The sequence below is a fragment of the Polypterus senegalus genome, chromosome 9, assembly GCF_016835505.1.
Source record: "Polypterus senegalus isolate Bchr_013 chromosome 9, ASM1683550v1, whole genome shotgun sequence".
Lineage (NCBI taxonomy): Eukaryota > Metazoa > Chordata > Cladistia > Polypteriformes > Polypteridae > Polypterus > Polypterus senegalus.
Window position 1 is genome coordinate 26789654 of NC_053162.1, and position 26460 is coordinate 26816113.

The following is a 26460-nucleotide window of genomic DNA, read 5'->3' on the forward strand; positions in this document are numbered from 1 at the left end:
AATCTTTCCTTTTCTTAGCACAAGCACAGCCGAGAAGCTTCGATGCATGTGCTCCATAACGCGTTAAAAAATAATGCATTTAATCACACTTTGCATTACAAGCAAAGGGAGCTTTTGTCAATGCATGATTTCCTGGTACACGGATTACATTGATCAGCGCATCCCGATTCATTTTACCCTCGCACCACCTTAGTTTGAGAAGAAGTATGAAAAAATATGAGGTTAACACAGAAAAACAGATCACCAATTCAAGCTTTATGAATAATTGATTCGCCATCAATAATTGTTTTGGTAAAGCCATCCTCCTTCCATTTTATAATTTTTCCGCCACTAGCCATGATTAAATGAACGGTAAAAAAGTAAGAGCAAAGCGAGGGTGACTAGCAGGCATATATATGACAGCAACACTCATGACAATGTCAATCATGTTACGTTATTATTAAAATGTTTCCTTTTCTTTTTCATTACTTCTTTAACACACTACTTCTCCGCTGCCAGGCGGGTATTTTGCTATATATATATATATATGAATGACCTCCAAAGAGCGCTGAGACTTTTGATATCATGAACGTGTCTGCAAACTGGGGTCTCCTGCCCAGCAAAAGTCGAGCAGCCAGCGCGTGCATAGCTGTGCCGGCCTTTGAGACGCTGACTGCGCTTCTGCCTTAAGTCAAAGTGAGCACTTTTAATTTTTTTCATCCTCCCCCTGCGCTATAGCCCAGACAAGTGCAAACACGGGACCCCTTTTCTACACCACGGCAAAATAATATTAAGGCGATTCACAATCGAGGGCGAGGCATAAATTTGAACGTTCACATAGAAAATGTAATTTCAATGTACCTGTACTTCTTAAAACGTTAATGTTTTACTGTTTAATAACTTATAGACTATAATTTATTATTTTTCCCTTGCACTCAGTGACCAAACCTATACACACACATATAGACACATACAAACATACACACAAGTATATGTATGTGTATATATATACACACACACATACATACACACATATATATAATGTGTGTGTGTATGTATGTATGTGTGTGAATATATGATGTAGATAGGTATGTATGTATATATATATATATATATGTGTATATGTAGATATGTATATAGATATGTAGATATGAAGATATGTATATATATATATCTATATATATATATCTATATATATATATATGTCTATATATATTATGTATTATGTATGTATGTATGTATGTATGTATGTATGTATGTATGTATGTATGTGTATATATATATGTGTGTGTGTGTGTATATATATGACAGCAGCAATCCAAGCTGTGAGAAAACAGTAAAAAGGAGGCGTGTCAGACGTCGTGGTACATTTTCTGATGCAGCTGCGAAAACAACTTGACGCTGCCGCCAAATACACAAAACAATTACTTTGACAATCATTTTACATTATTTTTAAAATGTTTCCTTTTCTTTTTCATAACTTCTTTAACACATGACATCGCTGTGAAGCGCGGGTATTTTGCTATATATATATATATATATCACAGCGACACTCATAACAGTGACAAAACAATTACATTGACAATCATGTTACGTTATTTTCAAAATGTTTCCTTTTCTTTTTCATTACTTCTTTAACACACTACTTCTCCGCTTGCTAGTAATGTATAAAAACACAATACAATAATGTATAATGTACATATATAATATTATATGTACTACAATAAACTGGTTTTATTAAGTACAGTATACTGTAATGTACAGCATTTACCTTGGAGATTAGACAAGTTGAGGATGCTGACGGAGGTGGTGGAGAAAGGCTGAACTGAATAACTGAATGTTATTAACTGATTTTTGCCCTTTTCGACGCACCTTCCTCACTTTCATCTGCAGGGGTTTTTGATAAAATCCTGTCCAATGAGGTCTGTTTCATCCTCTCTTTCAGAATGTTTCTAAAATGCGTTAGGCAAGTGTCATTAAATAAAGCTGCTGCGCGATCCGTTGTAACTTTTTCAGGATGTTTCTTTTAAATAAACTCAAGCGTTAGGCAAGTGTCATTAAATAGAGCCGCTGTGCAATCAGTTGCAACCTTTTCAGGATGTTTCTGTTCAATAAAGTCAATTGTTAGGCAAGCGTCAATAAATAGCCCTGCTGTACTATCTGTTTCAATTCTTTTAGGGTTATCTTTTAAATAAACTCAAGCGTTAGGCAAGTGTCTGTAGTTCCGTCAACTCCTCCGTCATCAGTTCCTCTGAATGTGTGGCGACAAGCTCTTTGATGGCTCGTATTTCGAATTTTGGCTCATAACTCAAGGCGGCTCGTATCTCAAAAAACTCGTACATTGGGGCACTCGTATCTCAAGGTACTACTGTATAGGCAAACGTGAATACACATACAAAGAAAGTTGAAAATACACCTTATGGGAAGGACTTCAGATTCATAGTGGACTCTTCACTGTCCATATTAGACAACTTTAACAATACATTAAGAAGTCTAATAGGATATTAGGTTATATAGCTAGACATGTGGAGTACAAGGCTAGGGAGAAAATTCTTAAGCTTTATAACACACTTGTGAGATTTTTACCTAGAGTACAGTGGAAACTTTTGGTCACCATATAGCAAAAAAGATATAGCGGCATGAGAGGATAGAACTTTTGCTGTCCAAGAAAATGGAGATTGAAATGAAAATTGAAATTGACTGAATTGTAGAAAGTTATAAAGGAAATCAGCTTGGTGAATTCTAGCTGTTACTGTGAACGGAGTTTCCCCAACAAGAACAGGTGGAAATTTGATAAGGTCAAATTTCACATAAACATTATGAAGTTTGACTTTACACCAAGAACAACAGACACCTAGAATAAAATATCAAGTATTGTGGTAGACAGTAGGACTTCGGAAAGCTTCAAAACTCAACTAGATGTTATTTTGGAAAAATCAAGTTGAAAAAACAAATTGAGAAGCTTTGTTGGACTGATGGATTTTCTGCTGTCAAACTGTCCTAACCTTCAAATGCTGCAATGATGAGAATGACTAAGAGTAATAGATAAGACAGAGCCTGCAGCTATATTGAACCCAAACTCTGGCATGATCTACCTACCAATACAATAGCAGTCTCAGATCTAAATTAAGGTCTAACACTTGTTTTGTTTTAGTACCACATACGATCTGTTAAATGTTTTTTAATTAAATGCGACTGTTCTGATTTGCCATTACTAAATCTGTTCCATTCTGTCTTCTTGATGCCTGTGATGGCACATCGTCTACACTGAAATAGATTCCTTATGAAATATGATGGTGGTACTTAATATGACTTATTTATAATTTTCATTCATACAGGTATACGACTACAAATCTTCATTTTCAATAGCCATTTCTTCAGTGTTCTAATTGTAAACTGTCACAGCTCATCCTTAATTAATCATGTATGAATGCGGCATGGTGGTGCAGTGGCAGCGCTGCTGCCTCGCAGTTAGGAGACCTGGGTTAGCTTCCCGGGTCCTCCCTGCGTGGAGTTTGCATGTTCTCCCCGTGTCAGCATGGGTTTCCTCCGGGTGCTCCGGTATCCTCCCAGTCCAAAGACATGCAGGTTTAGGTGGATTGGTGATCCTAAATTGTCCCTAGTGTGTGCTTGACGTGTGGGTGGGTGTGTGTGTGCTTGTGCCCTGCGGTGGGTTGGCGTCCTGACCAGGGTTTGTTACTGCCTTGTGCTCTGTGTTGGCTGGGATTGGCTCCTGCAGACCCCCGTGACCCTGTTAGGATATAGTGGGTTGGATGATGACTGACTGAATGCTAATCAGTTATTAGAGAAACCTTGCAATTGTGTTAGCATAACTGACACCTGTTAATTCTGTTCAAGAAAATTTTCATTTTTTCATTTAGTTACCAGGTACTGATGTTCCTACAGCGCAGTTCTGGGCTCAGAAAAAACAAAACTAAAAAGCTTTCTGAAGAAACATATCAGTCTATTGTTTTGCTTAATGAAGGTTAGTCCAAGATAGACACTGAAGATGTCATGCAAAGATGTCCACTACTGTCTTGAAAGAACACGCAAATTGAATCTAACCAGGGTGTAAAAAGGAGTAGAAGGCCCAGATGAACAACTATATAAGAAGATAAGGACATCTGAGTCTGTAATTTGAGAAACAGATGCCTTGTACTGTAGGTCCTCAATTGGCTGCTTCCTGAAAAAGCACACAACAAACACCAGTTTCATCTGCAACAGTGAAAAGAAAATTTTAAAATAAGCAAGAGAACACAGACACTAGATGGTTGATATCTGAGTGATTTCAAACTTTTGAAAATTGAAACTATTTTACTTCTTTTTGATGTGTTTTTGAATTGAAGATTCACTTGTGTCTTCATTCATTGGTCAAGTCTTATGTTCAATTTGAAAAGGCAATCCCAAGGAGACTTGTAGTTCCTGTTTATTATGTACTCTGATTTTACCAGAAATTATCTATTGAATGGGTTTTGCACATTTTGAGCATATGTCTGGATATCGGACCAGTGGATTATGCAACACAAGGATGTCTGAGATTTTTTTCTTTTTTTTCCATCAATGTTTTCACATCTTTTGCCGCTGTGCATCATTCAGCACTACTGGCTTGTATTACATGTATATCATAAACATTTTTACCTCCATTTTACATGAAAGCATGACAATAAATATTGTTCTTGCCAATTACTACAAATGATTTGGGGCAAGTAACATGTAAAAATATCATTACCATTAATTTATAGCTTTCAAATTCTAAAATATGAGAGCTTCACATCTTAGTTTTTGCCATGGAATGGGACAGTGGTTAATACTCCTTCTTCAAAGATCTGAACCCAGTATTTGAACCCAAGAGAAAGTAGACAGCTGTTGAGGATTTCTTGTTGTTGCAAAATTTATTAATTAGGCCTTTATAATTTATGTTACCTTGAATATTGTTTTCTTTTAGTATCTTCTATCTATTTAATGCTACTTTAAATTTTTTTTTTCAGTTTGTAATATGGTGAAATGCTTATCTTTGCAAACACACAGATCCTGGAGGCAGGTTTTGAAAACTTTTCCCAGTCACTGTTTGCTGTGTCTTTTATCAAACTGTTATAAAACTGTCATAAAGACGGTCTGTATAAATATAGCATTATAATTCAGATTTTTACATTTATATTTCACTGTACTGTATAATAAAAAGTGTTTTATGGACCAACATTAACAAGCCCTTAACCTTAACCCTTATATATGGTACTGTATGTAGTATTACAAGACTTTCTTTTATAAACACTTACTTGAGATATGACAGCCGAGTTCAAAAGGGAGGCAGGAATCTAGATTTTGGAATGGTTCACTTGTGGTTGAATAGTCAGTCTAAATACAGTGGATTGTATCCAGTTATGTCTCTTTGAAGCGCACGTGTTACAGAAATCATTTTTTTCACAGAAGTTTATATTTTTATGGAGTGTTTCAGGGCACTGGAAAAAGCTGAACATTTGTGAGAGTGTGGCTTTGTTGTACTTCTTGTATTAACCTGTATTTAGATAGAAGCATGTCATTTTAAAGATTTATTTTAGAGGTTTAAAGTACTATTTGTCATGAACTCAGTTCAAGATGTCTGTGGTTGTGCATTGAGTAGTATTATATTTTTTGTTTGCAAGGGACTTAGACTGTACATTTATTGTGGGGTATTCCAATGGTTTACAAGTCTTATGTCATCCTTTCATTATTAAATCTACATAATTAAGTTCAGGATCATTGGGGCTTAAGCCTATCAGGCACAAGATAACTAACCCTGGTCTAGATGCTCTCTTTTGCAGAGTAAACTTGCCACGCATACTAATTTTAATTTTTGCTTTATGAGTCTTCTATAAAAATTATAAGCAAGCTTACGTTATCACTTTTACCCACTGTCTGCAGGTGGTTTACATGTCTCACTTTAGGGACCTTCAAAACATGACGATGAAATTTCAAAGAAATAAAATACTGACCAAGCCTGTTTTCCTAAAAATTTGTTTTCATGTTAATGTGGATGTTCTACGTATAATCCAGGAATCTAAACTGTGTTAATCCAGGTTTTCCCTATATGAGCTAGAGTGCGTGTGTGTGTGTGTGTGTGAACTGTGGTGGACTGAATGAAAGTAAACCTACCCAATGAGTCTTGCTGCTTTCTACCAAATCTTGTTTTCCTTAGTATCAATCCTATCCATACCAAACGCCTTTTCTGCTTCTGTATTCCTTTGATAACGGTTTCAACTTCTGACCCATAGACTACTGATCACATACACAACAGAGAAGGTGGCCTTTTTCCAATCACTTACTATGCCACTGTTGAAAATTAAATTAAATTAACCCGCAGGCTTCAACAGAAAGTGTCTCATGGAATTCAGTGCTTATACAGTATTGATTTAGCTCAGCCAACGTAAAAGAGAGGATTCTTTCTGTCCTCTTTGCTTGTTGTTTCTCAATTTGATTCAACACATGATACATGACTTCCTCTGCTGTTTAATCATGGATTTTGCATTCTAATTTTGCAAGTGTATTATATGTTAGTTTAATTTTGGAGGGGTGCTGTTTCTTTGAAAATTAACAGTATACTTTGTTAAGAGAATGTTAAATAAATGTCACTTTTCAGAGAAGTGTTCCATTTTACTTTCAACTAGACTGGTGTGTATACCTTGTTTTATTAGTATCATGACAGTCCTAATAGTAATGTTAAATTAGTTTAAGCAGGTGAAAATAAATATTAGTACTGTCTTTACTTGTAAAAATCCCTGGAATAATATCCACCAAATGAAAATGAGCTATTAAATAATGGGTGTTTATTTATAAGAAGAGCACTGAAATTTTTATTTTTGCTTTTAGACACTGCTATATAATGAAACCTTATTTTATAGACTAACCCTAGCCTGGCCTTAATTGTACCCATTTATTGTACTCAAGTATATTTCTGAATAAAGAATAAACTATGTACTGTATATAATTTATGTACGTTTTATAAATTTGACATTCATTGACACTTTTACACTGAATATCATTCAACATGTGAAGCGTTTGAAGTCCACATTTGCACTCCTACATTGATAACCAATAGAAAATCCCCAATTAGCCTAATGCACATATTTGTGAGATATCAGAGAAAACCCCGGTACACAGAAAAGAACCACACACAGCATCAAGTATTTCCGAAAAAGAATTTACCATCGATTACGATTTTTAATACACTGAAACATTAGTTGTTTTTAAATGCATAAAAATATATGAAACTACTTACATTCTTACATATAAGCTCACTTATTTCTCCTAAATCCCAATGACGTTAGGGCTAGTTTCCTAAATGAGGAAAACTGATACAGTGCTTTTACTCCTACTCCTAAGACTAGGCCCACATTTGCATTACTCACATGGCCACATGTGTCAATTGAGAATCTTTGCTTAAATAAAGGAAAATCTTGATGAGCAATTCTGTTCTGGAGAAATCTTTGAATGAAAACAACAGAAAAATATATATTTTTAGTTCCACCAGTATTGGCTTAGTTACTATGACTTGATCAGTACCCATAACCCTCAGAGATAACCCTTAAATGTACATTCTGCTGCTCTTTTGAATTTCTATGAATAAACAGCATTATTTAGGTTGAATCAGAGGCCACAGGAGAATAATAATAATAATTCACAAAGGAATTTTTTGCAGTCCTCAGGCATGTAAATAGATGGAGCTGTATGGGCCTCTACATCGATGTATCCCAGCATCCATCATATCCATCCATCCATTTTCTAACCCGCTGAATCCAAATACAGGGTCACGGGGGTCTGCTGGAGCCAATCCCAGCCAACACAGGGCACAAGGCAGGAACCAATCCTGGGCAGGGTGCCAACCCACCGCAGGACGCATCCATCATATGCTCTTCTTTATTTGCTTTCATTATTACAGGTTGGCTTGGAAAAGTCTTGATTAGATTTTCCCTTTTATATTCAACTAAACTGATATGTAGTAGAAAATGTATGTTGTTACACAACAGATAAGACTGTAATCGTTAATTGTTTAACAGAGCATAAGCTTATGTTACAGTATTATAATCTGATTACTTTCTAATTTTTTTTTACATTATGTTTTTTTTTACTTTTTCTGAGATACCAAGAATCTATTTCTTCACTTTAAAAAATATATTTGCAATGTATTTGAAGATGTCAGTAAGTATTATTTTCTACTCCATTTTATTTTCATTATGGATGAAACCATTTTGTGAAGCTATTGTTTTATGATTGCTATGACAGCCAACCATGAGAGTGCTTCCAGGTCATTTGAGGTGATATAAAAACTCTCAGTGAAGCACATAAACTTTGCTTTAACTATTCCCATTGGCATTTAAGAAATTTCACTTGAATCATTGACTTTGAACTTTGCTTTCTGATTTGGGTTTAGCAAAGGATAAGACAGATTCTGATTATAAAGTTTTATTAGGTTATTGATAACATCTCTTCTCCCAGCTTCCACATCAAAAAACATAACAGAAGGCAGACAAAGATGATGTTGATTTTTGTGGCGACATAAATATTTTAACCATTATTTTCCTTTGTGCTGGCTTTTTTCCCCCATTTCCAAAATCCATATGTTTAAGACTAGTCGTTTCAAATTATAGCACTAATATGGCAACATCTAAAAATGTAAAATAATTCAGAGTCCTTTACTTTTTCAAAGTCATTTCTTTTGAAATGGGTGCAACAATTTGGTAATATATTACTGAAACAAATAAACACAACCTTGTGTTAATTTGATCAAGTTGGGTGCTGAGACACTGGTTCATTTAAAACAAAAAAGCAATTAAAACAGTTGAATGCCATTCTTCAAAAAATAAAAGAACAAACTAAGGGTTAGGAATCCTGCCAAGCTAGTTAACTAAAACACAGCACAAAAATGTTGCTTCAGCAGTAATTGCTTCAGCATCAATCAATGGTTTCTAATTAAGAAACTGAATTAAAACAATAAGCTGAAGCCATGGCAATCCTTCAGAACTGAACGTGAGTATCCTGACTTTAGGCTCTCTTTGTAGTACATGTACAGTACATTGTAATTGCACTGTAATGAATGGATTACTACTGATTAACTAAATATTATTTCAATTTACCTAAACAAAGTAACATCACTGGAAAGTGTACATTTCTACTTTTTATGCATTTCTTTTATTTCATAATCAATCACTTACTTACCCATAGTATAATTTACAGTAGTTACACTTCATTGAAGCAGATAATTTCAATGCAATTACAGCAGAAGTGCACTGTTATAAGGCTTGTAACATTCAAATCTTTTGTTTACCAGGCTGTATTTAAATAAGTCACTTTATAATTTACTACAGTCTATGAACTGTAAAACTTGAGAAACTTTGCAGTGTGTGGTAACATGAGTCATAATGTTTGGGCATGCAAGTAAGAATCGCATTGTACTCTACACAAATGACAATTGTAGGACTACTACTATTACTACTACTTGTACTTATACAATTAGTCCACATTCCCCCTCTCTTATTTTCCTAATTGAGGAATTATTTGGCCCTGATGAAAAAATCTTTTGTTTTTTTTCTTTCTTCTACTAGATTACATCCATCCATTATTCAACCCACTATATCCTAACTACAGGGTCACGGGGGTCTGCTGGAGCCAATCCCAGCCAACTCAGGGCGTAAGGCAAGGCGTCAGCCCACCGCAGTCTACTAGATTGTTTTTAATTTATTTTCAGTTATTATTAAATTGTAATTTTCTTCCTCATTTTTTATTATTTGGCAATTTGCTGATACTTCTGCTTTTTGGCGATTACATCAGTCCAAGAATTATCATTATTTTTATCAAAACCTTCTGTTACTCTTTTAAGGACTTGTCTCTTTGACCACATTATTCTTTTTTTGTGATAACAGAAACATTTTAAGGACATAAGTTGTATACAGTAGATGTGACGAGAATATCCAGTCTATCAATCATTTTTGGATGGCCAATAGCTAAACTGCCCTGATATATCATCAATGTTTTTCAAAAGATTTCAAGCACTCCAATTCAGCTATATGAATCTATATGAAAGTTAGTATTATGATTCTTATGACAATCTGAGCAAAAAAGGCATTCATAGTTTCTATTTTAAATTCATCCCCCTCTAATTTCTACCAGTATTCTCCAGTACCTGATTTGCTACTTACTGTAACTTAAAATCATACTGGACTTTATAAATTACCTTCACAATTTATGTTAGCTGGATTAAGTCCCATTGGGGAGTTTTTTGTTTAATTGTGAAGTCAGCATTCAACTGCCCATGTAGTGCACATGCTTAAAGGAAGTCAGCAAAAACAGATTGTGCAAAATTTTGATTAGTAACAATTTTTGAAAACAGCAGTATATAAAGTAACAAATTCACTCTGGACTCTAAGCAAAACCTTTAATTCTGGAAAAAATAATAAAAAAAACCCTTTCGATACAGTGACTACAAAAGTGCAACACACTTTCTAATGCAGATTGTAATTGTTATCAGATTTAACAAATTACATTTCAAATTTTACATATACAAAGCTAATTTGCCCTCCGTTCACTTCACCTGAATTGATTCTATTTGGCTCTAAATAAAAAAATCTGCAACCTGAAGATATCTTGGTCGTACTATATTTTAGGATAACTATGGCCCTCACAGTGCTAAAGGATATATGGGGCTGTTATTGTTGAAACCGTTAAGTTAAGAAAGGAATAAACAAGCAGACATAACAAATATCATGGAATACCATGAGAACTGTTATTAGAAAGTAGAAGAGCTATACCAATAGACAAGAGGACTGTAAAAATAAGGAAGTTCTACAAATTTCATGACAATCAATGGTGAAAATTCCTTACATATGACAACCACTTAGCATATTCTACACATTCCAAGCTGCAAAAACACAACAAATCAAACAACAAACTCTATAAATCTGTGCAAGTAGACAAACAGGGTGCAAGGCAGGAACAAACCCCAGGCAGGGCGCCAGCCCACTGCAGGGCACACACACCCAGACACCAAAAACACATTAGGGACAATTTAGATCAACACAAGATCTGCTTGAAATCTGACTGAGTTTCTAAAAGGATGTGCGGAATAAAACTGCAAAATCTAAGGATGCTAAATTGATAGATACCTCTTCAAGCAGACTTGCTAAACTAGTCAAAGCAAAAGGTGTTTTCCAGTAGCATACAACTACATGCAATGTGGGTAAGGCAGTTGCACTTGGGCTCATTGGGCTGTGGGGGCCTGAATTGACTGTATGCCTTTTATTATTAACATGATTGCCTACCTGACAACACAATGAAAAGGTTAACTGTGTTACCATTCCCACAACTCCATAAAGCTTGATTATGAAAACTGAATATCAATGTAGCTTATATGCTAGCTGTATCTAATTGATAGTTGTCATTTTTAATTGAATTGAATTTGTTTTCATATAGAGGTGGTAATTGTTTTTTTTTTTGTTTTTGTTGCACTACAATCAATTAAATTCAAGTTATACTGTATCATTGTGTGCAACCTATGCAACCAAGGAATTTAACCTTATTTTTTAGTTTTTTTTCCCCTGAAAAAATGTATTTTGCTGGATATTTATCAGGTTCCTTTACTACTATTTACTACTGTTACTGTTTCCAAAAGGAAAATTAATTTAGATATAATGAGTAAGTTTTGCGTGCATCTTTTGTATGTATCGCATCACTGTGTGGATAGCGCTTTGAGTACTGAGAAAAGCGCTATACAAATGTAATGAATTATTATTATTATTATTATTATTTTGAGAAAACATGTAAGAATTTCATTGTACTATGTTCCCATGACAGTAAACTTGTATTTTTACTAAATATGTTACACAAACACATGAAATACAAAATGTCATTATAAACACATATAAAAAATCACCAATACAATGAATTAAATGTATCTAAACCTGCAAAACATACGACTTTTTTCCAGTATAAAGGTTTTTAATCGAACTGAATGCAAAAAAGAATATTTGTACATGTCTAGCTTATATTTAATCTGGAAGAGTTAGCTTAGCAATGTCCTGAGTTCTACTGCTACTGCTCCCAGAAACAATAACAAGGATCCAGACCACAGATTCCATAAATAAATCAAAATCCAAAACTACTATATTTATGTGAACCCCGGCTCAAACATGTGTTCCTGATTGTTACTTAATTTTAATTTGGGTATGGCCAGCTGAGTACTTACTATGTATGCATATGGAAAAGCCCCCGTCAACAATGCCTAACCTGCTAAAAATTAAAACCATGAGAGTGTCTGCATTTCATTCCTAAACAGATGCATTGGTTGTGGATTAAACCAGGTTTCAAAGCAGAAGTAGTATGAATAGACAGATGTAATATGGATCAGCTGATTCTATTTTTTTAATTAAAGTATTTTTAATATGCCTTTGGATTTCTCAGTTAAGATGCTAAATGGAAGAAATGCCTAGGGCCTCTTATTATCTTTGGAATAAAATTGTAACCAGCGAAACAAATATGTCATTATGTGCTATAACTGACTAACAAATCAGCAGAATGCAATCACTATAGATAGATATAGAAAGTTTCCAGGAGTTGCCATTCATGAAATGTTACTTTCGTACTTCATTGGGTTCAAGTGAATTTCGATTATGTGTTTTTGGCAAAATCCATAAGATAATTGTTAATTTGCAACTTGATCCACACAAAAAGCAATTGAAGATAAGCAATATTTTTTGTTTTTGTAAAAATAAAAAAGAAACGAAAAGCATCAAGTATATACTCATCTTATCCAACTACAACTGGACAACAAAAATGGTATTTCTAATAGTACTATTATTGTTTCACTCTTTGTTACCAAATGAGCTGAAAGCTCAGTGTTATATTACAGTTCAGCTGATGGTTTTTCTCTAAATTGTTTCACTGAAAGATATCACTTCAAAGGGTGTTCATATGAATTCTCTCACCAGGAAACTTGAATTTCCCATTTGTCCAATAGCTTGCAAAGACAGTATTAGATCATCTCTATGTCTCCATTTTCTTAAAGTCATCCTTCCTAACTTATGGATTATCTGACAGTCCAGGTTTGAACAGGGACAGAAAGAGAGAGAGAGATGAAAACAATATGTCACTGGGGTGTTGCTACATAGTATCTATTGGCAGTCCCTTGAGTAAAAGATTTACATTCTGATAACTCTTTTTGTCATTTCAGATTCTGGTCATATCTGTTAAGATTAGATTTTCATTACACACATAGGTTTGTCAGTTTGACACTGTATTTTAATCTTATTTGCTCTTTAAACAACATTGTGTTTAATTGAAGATTGATTGACTGATTGGTCCATTTGTTTGTCTCTTATTTCTATGCAAGCAAAAGAAGAGTACAAAGAGCTGCTGTCTACAAAAAGACACGAGTATAATGGGATTGCAAGGAGCAGTAGGTTTCCTTGCTTCATGTTTTTCCTGTGTGATCAATATAGCAAATACAGAAAAAACTTTGTACAGCTTCTTAATAGAACTACCCTTTCTAAATTTTGATTACAACTGACTAAAAGTGAACTGAATTATGATGCCATTTCACAGCATTTTCATTCTCGTGGTTTATTTTGTTACATCTTATAGTGAGTGACTAAAATGTAGATGGGATACTCAGTTATAAATCAGATTTAAAAAAACTGTCCAAACAAGCAAGAAATAATGAAGTGGTTACTTCAGGAAGTAATGAAGAAGTCTATTTATAAAGCACTGCTTACTGTTCATGCTGGGAGTCACTAGTTAGCCGGACCAATGCATTACATTGCTGGATCAATTTGTAATAGGACAAAAATACTCTATGCCAACCTCTTGTTTCTTGTATAGTGATTCAGCTACCTGGGTTTACAGTTCAAAAAATGGATTATCCAGCTCATTCAGCTGTCAAAGATAATTAAGTAGGGTTTGCTTCATGGTTAGTAATTTCTAATGTTCTGACATGTTGGTATTTTCCAAATAGCACTTGCCTAATCTGGAATATTTTATGGTGAAATGTTCCCTTTTCTATGTTGGAAAAGATTTTCATCTTTTATTATGACAGGTATGTACACTGTGTGCCAACATAAGCAGTATTCAGTGTCTCATCAACACAATGAATTCACTCCACTGTCATAATAGTATAGCCAGAACCAGTAACAAACAACAGCCATATCTTCAGATTTATGACGACGGCACAGTAGCAACTAATCAAAAACAGCAGGGAGACTACACACAGGAATGATGTGCCACAGCTATCAAACTGCTGTTAAGAAAACATCGTCTTTGCTAATAATGTCAACAAGTCAAAAGAACTATTTCTCAGTCACAACTTGCTAGACATCAAGGAAGCAACATTAGAGGATTAGAACACTGGAACAATCTAAAAAAAACAGTCCATTCAGCCCAACAAAGCTTTCTAGTCCTACCCACTCAATTATTCCAAAATAACACCAAGCCCAGTTTTAAAGGTCCCTAAAGTTCTACTGTCTATCATGCTACTTGGTAACTTAACTCCATGTGTCTGTGGTTCTCTGTGCAAAGAAAAACTTCCTAACGTTTGTGCAAAACTTACCTTTTATAAGTTTCCAACTGTGTCTCTGTGTTCTTGCTGAACTCATTTTAAAGTAACAGTCTCAATCCACTGGACTAATTCCTTTCATAGTTTTAAACACTTCAATTATGTCTCCTCTTAATCTCCTTTGTTTAAACTTTCTTTTGATCTTTCCTCACAATTTATCCCATATAGCTCTGGAGCCTGCCTAAATGGTCTTCTCTGGACTTTTTCTAGCAATGTTATGTTTTTTTTGTAACATGGAGTCCCCCAGCTATACACAGTAATTAAGATGAGATGTAACTAGTGCATTATACAGCTTAAGCATAACTTCCTATGACATGTACACTACGTATCACACTATATAACCTAACATTCTGTTAATCTTCTTAATGGCTACTGAACACTGTCTGGCAGGTGATAGAGTTGAGTCCACTGCGACTCCTAAATCCTTTTCGTAATATGTACTTTCAATTTTCAGACCTCCCATTGTGTTGTCAAGCCTAAGATTTTTACTTCCTATGTGTAGTATGTAATATTTACTTACAAAACATTTTATCTGTCATAAATCAGCACAAACTTGAATGCTGTCCAAGTCCATCTGTAATGATTCAACAGATTCCAGATTATATGTAATCCACCTAGCTTGGTATCATCTACAAACTTAATCAGCATGTTATTTATATTACAATCCAGATCACTTATATATATTTAAATAGCAGTGGCCCTAGCACTCACCCCCATTGGACACTACTCATATCATCACCTGTTTCTAATTAGGTTCCTCACACCATAACCCTCTGCTAGTTGCCATTTTCTAGTCATTTTCAACAGTGCATAGTGACTTCCTAATAATATGCCTCATGGGTTTATATATGTACTCACTAACTTCCTTATGAACTCAAGAATAAATATCTGTTCCTGATGATTTCATTGATTTCAGCCAATTTAGCCTAAGCAGTACTTCTCCCTCTACAATTTCCAAATCACTCAGTACCTCCTTAGCAGTCTCAGTTACCAGTGGGTGGCTAGCCACTTTATCACATGTAAAGACCTCAGAAAAAATGCAAGCTTTGAGCAACTGCTGTTTCACTATCTGTATTTTTAATTCCTCTTTACTATTCCTGATACACTTCACCTCTTCCTTGATTGCTCTTTTACTACAAAAATACTGAATCTCTTTATTCATCATTCACCTTATCTGCTATATTTCTGTCTAACTGCCTATTAGCTTCCCTGGTATCCTCTTAATGGATGCCCTCATGTTCTTATATGCCCTACAATTCGCAGTAAAGTTATTAGTCTTATGCATACTTTATACTTTTTTTTTCCTTTGCAGCTTCTTTTTTAAATCTTTAACTCACTGCAGAGTTTTGTTTTTTTACTTCCTACTAATTCCAAAATTTGGGATGTATCTGTCCTGCATTATGTATAAAACACTTTTTAAACCTGTTCCACAGCTGCTCAACTGTCTCCACACTTAAAAACTTATCCTAGTCCACCTCTCTTAGAATTTGCCACATCTTTTCAAAATTTGCTATACCAAAGTTAATCTTAACAGTTCTGGTCTTTGCATTTATACTCCACAAAAACAATGAGAATTGTATTAAATTATGGTCACTTGGCCCTAGCGGTTCAATCACCCATACATCCTCAATTCTAACTTACTGTAACTCAAACTCTAATTCCCTGGCCACATTTCCCAAGTTTAAATAATCAATGACTAACCTAATCATACACCTCCAAACCACACTGGTGACCCTCTGGTTCAGATGTAACTTGTCAATAGGTCTCACCTATTCCAAAAGGAGTCTTGATGTCCCATAAGCCTATACCCTTCCATCCTGCACCAAGATTTAGGACGCATGTTAAGTCTTCTAATCTCCGCAATCTTATCTGGCCTGGCGCGTGGCACAGAAGTTCAGAGAAGACTTCCTTGTCAGTTCTGCTTCACAGTCTGGCATCTAACTCTTTAAATTTGGACAGCAGAACCGGTAGACTACCCTTATGTTTGAAATTTGTTCCAACATGCACAGTGACAACTGGATCCACCCTCGAGACCCTATTAACTCTCTGCAAGACTCTCTGTTACTGGAGCAAACCTGTGCTTCAACCTCCTTAATGATTGAGTCTCCAACTATCGCAACCACTCTTGTGACTGTGATGCAGCTATCTCTACCTGTCTGGTCTGGAATCTCCCCCCACGCCACCTTAAGGATGCACACAATCTCTGTAAAGGACACCTGCAGGCGAGACAACTCCTCCTGTTAACTGACCCTGAGCTCCAGTTGCTGTTAACCATGGCAACTAGTCACTTCTTCTAATTCCTAAGGTTTCAGGCAATATGGGAATATGGCATACAGAAAGAGGCAAAAAGCAACTTCATTTTTTTACGCTAAAGAAAAAGGTCATTCTAGAGATAGACAGCTACCGAAGAAAGCAATGAAATTAGCAAAAATCCATTGGATCAGTTTTAGGTGCAATTTATCTCTTTTCATTCATGTACAGTTTGTTGGAATTCTGACATTCAATCTAAAAACCTAAAAAAAAAACAATAAAGAACTACTTAAGAGCAATTATGTTAGGCATAATGCTCAGTGCGGCCTGGGTGGTCTTTTGGCATGGAACCTTTACAAACTTAGTTTGTTTTCTCCAGCTTGAATATTTTTTTTTGTCTGTCCACCACGGAGGAGGAGGAGGAGGAAGAGGTTGGGAGCATGCACTGATACAGCTTGTTTCCACACTCACTACACGATGAACCACCTCAGGATCCGAGCAACTGTGCAACAGGCGACACCTCAGCACCACACTAGTTTGAATGGAATGGAACAGTGTGAGGCTTTTTACAGTGGCAGGAGTGCCAATTCTGCCACCTACCCCCAAGTTTTCCCAGTAAGTTGGAGGACCTGCTTGCAGGGCAGGATGCATATTAATGTCATACCCTTGACAGAGCAACTGCAGGTTAAGGGCCTTGCTCAATGGACCAACGGTTTGGAGTCACTTCTGGCATTTACGGGATTTGGACTGACACCTTCCGATTGCTGGCATAGATCCCTAACCTAAGAGCCACCACTGTCCACCCTGGCCATTCTATATTTAAAAACTCAATTTTTCTTAATTATATAGTAATAGTCAGTAATTGTAAAGCACTTTGATCTACATCCTTTGTATGAAAATGTGCTTTAAAAATGAATGTCACTGTTGCTGTTGTCGTCTTTGAAAGAAATTTAATGTGTTCAATATAATAGACAGGATGTCTAATTGGACTTACAGTACATTTTGATGATTAGCATAAATTTAAAAATTCCTTCTTTATGTATGAAGCAGGAGAATAGTTGAAGTTACTTGTACTTAAGGACATGTTGTACTCTGACATACTCAAAGAGATTTAAATCTGTTTGGTTTGGAACAGAAGAGACTGAATGGGAACCTATTCCAGGTCTTCAAAAAGTAGGTACCGAAGAATTATTTCAACTTAAGGGTCAATCACATACTCAAGCAAAGTACAGCGGAAACTAAGGGGAACAGCATTTAGTACTGAAGCCTGAATGCCCTTCTTTACGCAAAGAGTTGTGGGACTCTTGAGTAAACATGTAGTTGAAGCAGAAATCTTAAGAACACTCTTGGGGGTCTAGATGAGATATTGGATGGCTTAGATATTAGCTAAACAAACACGCCTGATGGACTGAATGGTCTTCTCTCGTTTGTCAAATTTCTCAAATTCTTATGCAAGTTCAAAGCAGGAATAAACTTTAGGCGTTTGATTTTGATTTTCCTTTATGTCTTTGAGTACTAGGTCCTTCCTTTGTCTGAATCAGTGATTATACAGTACATTGTGTGTTCACTGACATTTTTAATGGTCCAAATATGCTGAGATTACACATCACATTCTCAGTAATGTACAAGGTCCAGATACAAAAAAGTGGCACTCATTAAGTTAACTGCACAAAATGTTGATACCCAAAGGAAAAATAAAGACACCAAATGTTCACATGATGAGCTAATGTGGAAAACAGCAAAAACAGAACCAATAAGAAATAAAATGAATAACAAATCAAAAAACAACGCCTCAAAAACTGTTACACATTTTGCTGATAAGATTTCTGCTTAACTCATACAACAAATTATCTTTTGACCCTTTTTTAATGAAAGGATCATTTCGGTCACAAAAGTACATTGATGGCAAGTGTAGGTTCAGGGTTTTCTCATTTAGTTTTCATATCCTGAGTATACCTATTCACATAGTATTTAATCTATAAGGCTGCTTTGTGGTAAATGCCTACAGACACACATTTAATTTCTGGAACATTTGTGATTTTCTACCACAAAGCACTTCATACATACTCTATTTCTCTCTGATGTTGTTTACATGAAAACACCACTAACACTAGTCACTCGGAACATTTAAAAGAACATAGTATGCTTCCTTTGGAAAAAGCAGTATACACAAACCAGCAATAAAATACATTTTCTGCAATTTAATTTCGGTGGCATGAACATACCACTGAAAAGGAAAATAAATAAGAAGAACAGCATCACAATGAGCTTCTAATTTAGAACCAAGTTTAATAGCATGAGAAATATTTAAATATGGTGGAAAGAAAAGGAGAAAGACTAGTCTGGAAAAAAGAAAAGGAAGTTTCTTAAGCTGATGTCTCAGAGGAAGATTTGATTAAAGGAGTAATGCCATATCTGCTGCAGTAATCGAGACATTCAAGAAATGTACCCAACTGATGTAGCTTATTTTCCTAGAAAATGGGAAGTGACAAACTCCCAAGAGGAATGGAGTAACTACAGCAGGTTATGTGTAATAAGAAAGAAATTAGAGAAAGAGAGCCTGATAGATGAAACTGGCATTCCACATTCAAGCTGCTAATGTAACATATGAAGTACACAGACTATAAATGAATCTTTGTAATCAATTAACATTTATTTTTAGATACTTTTCATAGCAATAACTACCAAAAGCAATACATCAAGGTAGACAAATTACATAGAAGATAAATGAGACAGCTATAGCGAAATAATGCATAATTTCCAGGCTATTAGTCTGAATAGCTATACAGTGACTTAGCGGTTAGTGTTGTTGGATCTGGTTCAGAAGTGGGACTACAAATTCTCTTTCCATTTAACGATAGCCGCCTTCTGTGACCCATGACACTGCTGCATCTGTGCCTTCCGCAGCAATACCTTTCTGGCACCATAAGCTTTCTAGCAGTCTCCCTGGCCTCAGTCTCTTTTGGATAGTATCTGGCATCCCAGTCAGTTTCTGGGTTGCCTGCCTTCTAGCTTCCTGGAGCAGAATAACATGTTTTTATCTGTGTCTCCAATCCACTGTGTTTCTCTTATGCTGGTGTTCTTTTTTGCTGTATGTCAGGAAATAAAGCACACATGCATGGTGTACTGTCCCTTGTGGGACCCTTCTTCATGCACAAGCTCTCACTCAAGCATTTCTCTGCCAGTCAATGCAGTAATTACACACATCCCTGCCCCAAGCAGCCCATTCCTATATTCACAGGCCTAATTCACCAGAAGACACATTACACTCAGTTAAAGAATAAAGAAGATTATTAAACTTTTTAGTAGTTGGTTTAACATAACTAAGCCTAGAAAAATGAGTTTCTTGGATGCATAAAATATCACAATCACTTAATAATGCCTCATTCCACATACCTGTAAGTAACCTTTTGAAAGGGGAATTTAGCCTCCTAACATTAAAAGAAAGTACCTTCAGGACCAATTGATCAAAATATTTGCAGCAAATGAAGAACATTTTAAAACCCAAATTAGTTCATTTAATATAATAATATATAATTAGTTGATTATATATGCAATCCAAAATAGGTGGAGCTGTACAACAGTAATTACACATAAAATTAATAAACATCAAAACTATTAAAGCCAATAGAAACAAAAGAGTAAATATGAAAAAAAACAAAAAACACTAAAAAGCACACACAGTATAGCACAAGAAATTAGGAGGAGGGTGAAGGTATACCACAACTTTAACTTTAAAGAGATGTCCCAAAAGTAGTCTAACCAAAGTCAATGTAGAGACCATTCAGCCTCTAGTGCACCGCTTGTCCATGCCTACTTGTATATAAAATATTTAAACTTCTAGGATAATGAAATAGTTAAGCCTTTGAGAGAGGAAAAAACAAAAACAAAAAAAACACACACATTACCAGGTCAGTTTAACTGTTTCCCTGTCCTTCTGTAGTTACTGAACATTTGTTCCAACTTTAGTGGGGAAAAAGGGAATATATAGGAATATCCCATTTTTTCAACAGGGCTGCAGCTTTAACAACAAATTGTTGTGAGTCCCGAATTAATTTCACAGGAAAGCCCCAATTATAAAATATGCGAAGTTTGCGAAGTAGCACCATATAGGAAGCAAATTCTCTTCTTCTTGCCAAAGTTGCTCATGAAAGATCCATGAAAATCATTATCTTGCTTTAAGGGTCTGGAAGAGTTTTACTGCTTCTTGCCGTTTGCATGAGCCTCTCTTTAACGTGATATGAATGAAGCCGAAATATAACATCCCTGGGTGAATTCACAGAAACGTGTTTAGGTTAAGGCATTCTATGGCATCTGTCTGCTGTATTGCAGCAGCTGCATATTATCTATACCGTCTGGGATACCTCTCTGTCTAACATTTATTCTGTCTGAAGCGATCTTTCAGATCGCTAATCTTACCAGACACCCTCCTTATTGTCTCCTCCATTTTGTTAGAAACCATTCAAATTTTGTTATGAACCTTCACAAACTCTGACTTTCTTTTTCCATATGTGACGTGCGTTCGGCATTTTCTGCTATGTCTCCTTTAAGCGACATAATTGATTTCTTAACATCAGAACAAATAGATTTATGGAGCTCTTCCAGAAGTAGTACCATTCTTGTTTCAGGAATGGGTTGATCAGTAGTTTGCGTATCCAACTTTTTTCCCCACCTCAGTTGAAACAAAGTATACCAGTGAAGGTGTAGGGGACAGGCTATGGGATCCAGAGAGAAGTGTAAGCTTCGGAGTTGAACCTCCGGAAACGTCATGTTTGTTTTTGCACATGAGGGTTTCTGGAGTACTAAAGAAGTCTGACAGCGTCGCAGGGCTGCTATTTTAAGACTTTTTTCCCATTTCTTATTTGATGTAATATGTCAATTTCAAAACAAATGCTGAAGTTATTGATTGTTGGCACACTTTGAGTTGCTATTAATGAGGAGCTCTAAAACTTGCATCCATTCAGGTCTACATGGAAACCATGCCCCCCAAGAAGATACATTACAATTAGTAAATGAGCTCAAAAATGAATGAAAAGATGGATACTTCGTTTAGTGGTTAGGGCCAAGGCAGTCAGACTTTAAATGTCCTCTTTCTCTCAATTGTTAGATGTGGTCCAGGAGAAAAGTGACTAACAAAAAAAACTGGGAAATAGGAAAAATATTTCAAGCATACATACATGACTGAGGTCATGTAAGATGCCTGGGCATCTTTTCAAGAGAGTAGTGTTTCCCAAATTTTCTGACAAAAATTGCTCACCATGTCCTGGTCATTTTGGCCCCTTAATCATAAACCTGTCCCTTACTGGCAAACTCTCTCTCTCATCCCTTCACAACCTAACAGCTAATGTGTGGTGAGTGTACTGGTGTAAGAGTGGTTGCTGTGGATGCTACATATTGGTGGTGGTTGATGGTGGTTCTCCAGTGTTTATTTAAAACAGCTTTAAGTAGATTAGAAAAGTACTATATAAATATAATTAATTATTATTTTTATCATTTAAATTATATATATATATATATACAGTATATATATATATATATATATATATATATATATATATATATATAGTGACGGACAGCCGGGTCCCATGCCCGGCCGGGACGCCCCTGCTGTATATGTTCCGGGGGAGCCTCCATGGACAGCTCAATACCTCCCCCACCGTTATTTGTTTCCCAGTCTCCCACGTCGCTCCATGGGACATGGAGTCCTCCACAGCCTGGTTGGGAGATGGGGTGGCCGCTAAGGGGTGCTGCCGAGAGCCAACAACCCGGTTGGACGAGTTATCAGCCACACCCGGAGGTGCAATCAGGGCCAGCTGGTCAAGCACCTGGAACACTTCCGGGTGGGCTATAAAACGGGCCAGCCTCCCTTCATTCGAGGCCAGAATCAGGAAGAAGTGGACGAGGTTGCCTGGGAGGAGTGGTGGTGTCAGGAAGGGTTGTTTGAGCTGTGTTTTGTGCTTTTGGGACTGTGTTGGGCCTGTGGGACACGGGGAAGACATGCCCCATGGCTGAAGAAAACTAATAAAAGCCTGTTTGTTTTACACGTGCCTCTGCGTAAGTCTGTGCCGGGTCGGGCGCTATATAGCGCCTTTTACAATATATATTAGGAAATTCCCTATTGAGTTTTTTGTATAAACATTTTAAGCACTCTGGTCACAATATGCATTATGTACAGCAAGTTTTAAGTTTGTTGGTGTAAAGGTTAGTGCTGTCCAGGGATGATTCCTGCCAGTCTGCACCACTGCATTGCCCACCATACTGTATGATGGGAATACTGAAAGCAGAAAACGTCTAACCTCATATGCTGAATGTAGGTTATGAATGGAGCAGAATCCCAAAATGCATTTCTGTAATGCTTCACTTTTGAAACAATCCAAAGCAATACGTTTGGATCTGGACTAACTCCACCACATTATAACTGGGATGCAACTCTAAAACATGCTTAACAAATCAACCATTGCATTAACAATCATTAGCTGAAGGAAACAGTGCCCAAATTACATTACAACAGAATTAAGAGTGCTGTAAAATGAAACTGAGGCCTGTTTGAGTACTGATGCTATTGTGAAGACACTAACTATTGCATCAGCCAGGAATAACATCAGCACTGAGCCTGCAGCAGTATGAGATGCCATTGTATATTCAAAAAAAGCACCTTAAGTGCCTGCCACAGCTGCACAAACAATATTTTAATTTGGCTAAAGCAAGTCCTTCTAAGGATGACAAACTACAAAAATGGGCAATGAAATGAGTACACATTTTATTGGGTCAGCACTGGCAAACACCATAGAGCACTACAGTATATTAATTTTAACAGTTTCATTGCTGATATTTTTGCCTTGACTCTACTGTACCTATAAGGATTATACATTGGAGTTTTTTTTAATGACAATCACTTTAGTACAGGATCAAGATCAACAAATCAGAGCACTTTCAGGAGGGCAGGCCCTGCTATATATTTGAATTTAGTAGACAAAAGTGAAGTATGTATAGTGCACTGTACGAATTGGAGGATATTAAAAAATTTTGAATTTTGTTTCAGTTATAACATAACATAGCAAAGTGACACAGTAGGGACCACTACTGCTTCACACTCTAACACTCAAGCATGGATTCAACTTGCCATTTTTTTCTGGCAACTGTAGTTTTCTTGCACTTTTCTAACACCTTTACATTTGAAAAACTGATGTATCAAAATTAGTTCTACATCAATGAGTGTGGGTAGAGCAAAGAAGATTGGTATTAGCATCTTGGTTTTACACCTAAATTAACTTTGACTCTGCTGACCTAGCTCTCTTTCTCATGGGTGGGGGTTGATTTCAAACCTAGTTTTGTTAAACTTGACTTTTAATAAAATTAATAAAATGCAAAAAAAAAAGATTTCCATCCATGGAGTAGAGGAAAATGCACTAGAGGAGAACCAGTGACATCACTTCCTTCCTGCTCTCGATCCCACCTTTTCTGGCTCTAGATCATAAAAATATGACCATCACAGGAAGCAACCAGTGTACCAACAACATGTGTTTAAAATGACTAATTTACAAAACTGGCTAAATAACCTTTGACAGTTACAAACAAATGGGGTTTTCCACCTAGGACTCTCTTTGTCTATTTAATTTATACCTATTAACACCATTACAACACCTTGTTAACTTCACCAACAGTTAACTTACACTTCACTAACATTACTTACCTAATTAACATCAGTTGTAACATGCTATTAATTTTACCCTTCCAACAGGAATCCAACATCATACTAACTTTGTTAATAGTAAACTAATATTTTACTAATCATACTTATCTTAGTGAAGGCAAACTAAGGTCCAACAAACCTTATTAACAATAAACTAGCACCTATTCTATTTAAACTTATGTACCTTGCTAACAATAAATTAATAATTTACTAACATACTACCTAAATAAACCTTGTTTTTTCAGTATTTCTACATTATTTTTAACTATATATTTTCACTTATATCTTATCACATGTCAATACTCTGTAATAAAACCAATAAGTATTAACCCCAGATTATTGTTACACTGCGGGCCCTTTACATTCTCCTCTCTGCTCTGTGATTTCTCATTCAATACAGAGAAAGTGGGGTAAACACAATTACTGGGGAAGGGAAACACCTTGGAAAAAGTAAAGTATAATATTACATACAGTAAGTGACACTAATGCATTGTATTATTGTATTGTGCTTTTTTAACTCTCTATAAGGTGACTGTAAACAAAAAAGTAAAATGAAAAACAAAAACAGGAAAAAGAACTATAACAATATAGAGTTGAAAAGAAAATAAATCTTTATGTAATAATACAGAAAAGACTCCATCCTTTAGGCAATGATTCTTATGCAGGCTTTATTTTAAGTTCCACTGATTTATTCCATTCCAGGATTTTAGCACTGCTTACTATGTACAGATACAATCAAAAGGTTTTAACATTTAAAAGGAAAAACTGTCCTCAGGGGGTTAAAACTATGCTGTACTTGACACTGGGAAAAAAACAAAAGAAGCAATAGAAAAGACAGAGCCTGTAATATAAATATTGACAGACTTACCCACTATGAAGACCATGCAAAAGATGAAAGTCAAGCCTTAGGAAATATCTTGCTCAAGCTCTGCTTTTCTTTAACACTGGTTACTAGCAAGGTGCAAGCCTGCATCCCTTGCTCCTAAAAAGGTAGACAAAGAAAGAAAGCATCAGCGGATATTTGAATTCCTATTGGAATACACAGTCCTGTAGACGGGGATTGTGCTGCTTAAATCCTGTGGAGTCTCAAAGAGCCTTAGCTGCTTCTCAGCCAACTCTCTGGCTCAGAGTGCAGCTCACAGACAGACAGAGAGGAAATGCCGTTTCCCAATGAAAACCCAGTCAGCTAACTCAGCCTCGCCTGCTCCTAGCTCATAGCTCTTCGCCTCAGGATTTTGCCCCTTACCTCATTTTCCTCAACATTTGCCCTGCATCCACAAACCTTCAACATTTCTATGAAGAATTTTGAAGGGGTACTTTTATTTGAATTTTCTCATAAACATATTTTTCCACTCAGGTTAACCCGTTTCTGTGACGTGACTTGTACCCAGTATGGCATGCAATACTGTTACACCTGACTTGATATGTACAGTATTGTTATCCTTAAAACATTAGGGATGCCCATGCCTTTCATAGCAGACCTAGTTTACACTACCCTTTTGTCAAAGAAACTCAGATTTTTTTTCCCCAGTATCATCCACTTTTTTTTGTATTCAATACTTTTTTAACGCAAGGGATGGAGACCTAGTGTTGATGCTGACGGCATCCGATTTAAAGCAGGGGCAAAGCCTGGACAGGATGTCAGTCATTTGCAGGGTAAATGCTATAGTAGGTTAACACAAACTTACCCATTAATCTATTGTGTAAACTTTTAGGACAATGATGGAAACAAAAGAAAACTCATATTGACAATAATAGAGAGAATTTAATGTAAGAGAACATTCAATAAAATGCAAAACATCATGCAGTGAAACAGAAAATGCCCATCTAAATCTCCCTTTTTGAGTACATGGTCACAGCGAGCAGGAAACTGTTCCAGCAACACTGGGATTAGTACTGAACCAAAGCTGAATGAGTTGCCAGTCCATTCCAAAATACAGTCATTTACACACCAAAATACTGG

General features: G+C 36.0%; 1 protein-coding gene across 3 annotated transcripts in view; it reads right to left on the minus strand.

Moving 5' to 3' along the window:
• The window catches only part of adamtsl2 (ADAMTS-like 2), a 137131-nt gene extending 111664 nt beyond the window's left edge, over positions 1 to 25467 (minus strand). For 2 of the 3 annotated variants that reach the window (XM_039762755.1, XM_039762753.1), the window contains exon 1: positions 25366 to 25467. The gene's annotated coding sequence lies outside the window, so the exon portion shown is untranslated. The remainder of the gene's footprint in view (positions 1 to 25365) is intronic. The other variant, XM_039762754.1, reaches the window with a different exon arrangement.
• Positions 25468 to 26460: the final 993 nt, after the last annotated feature.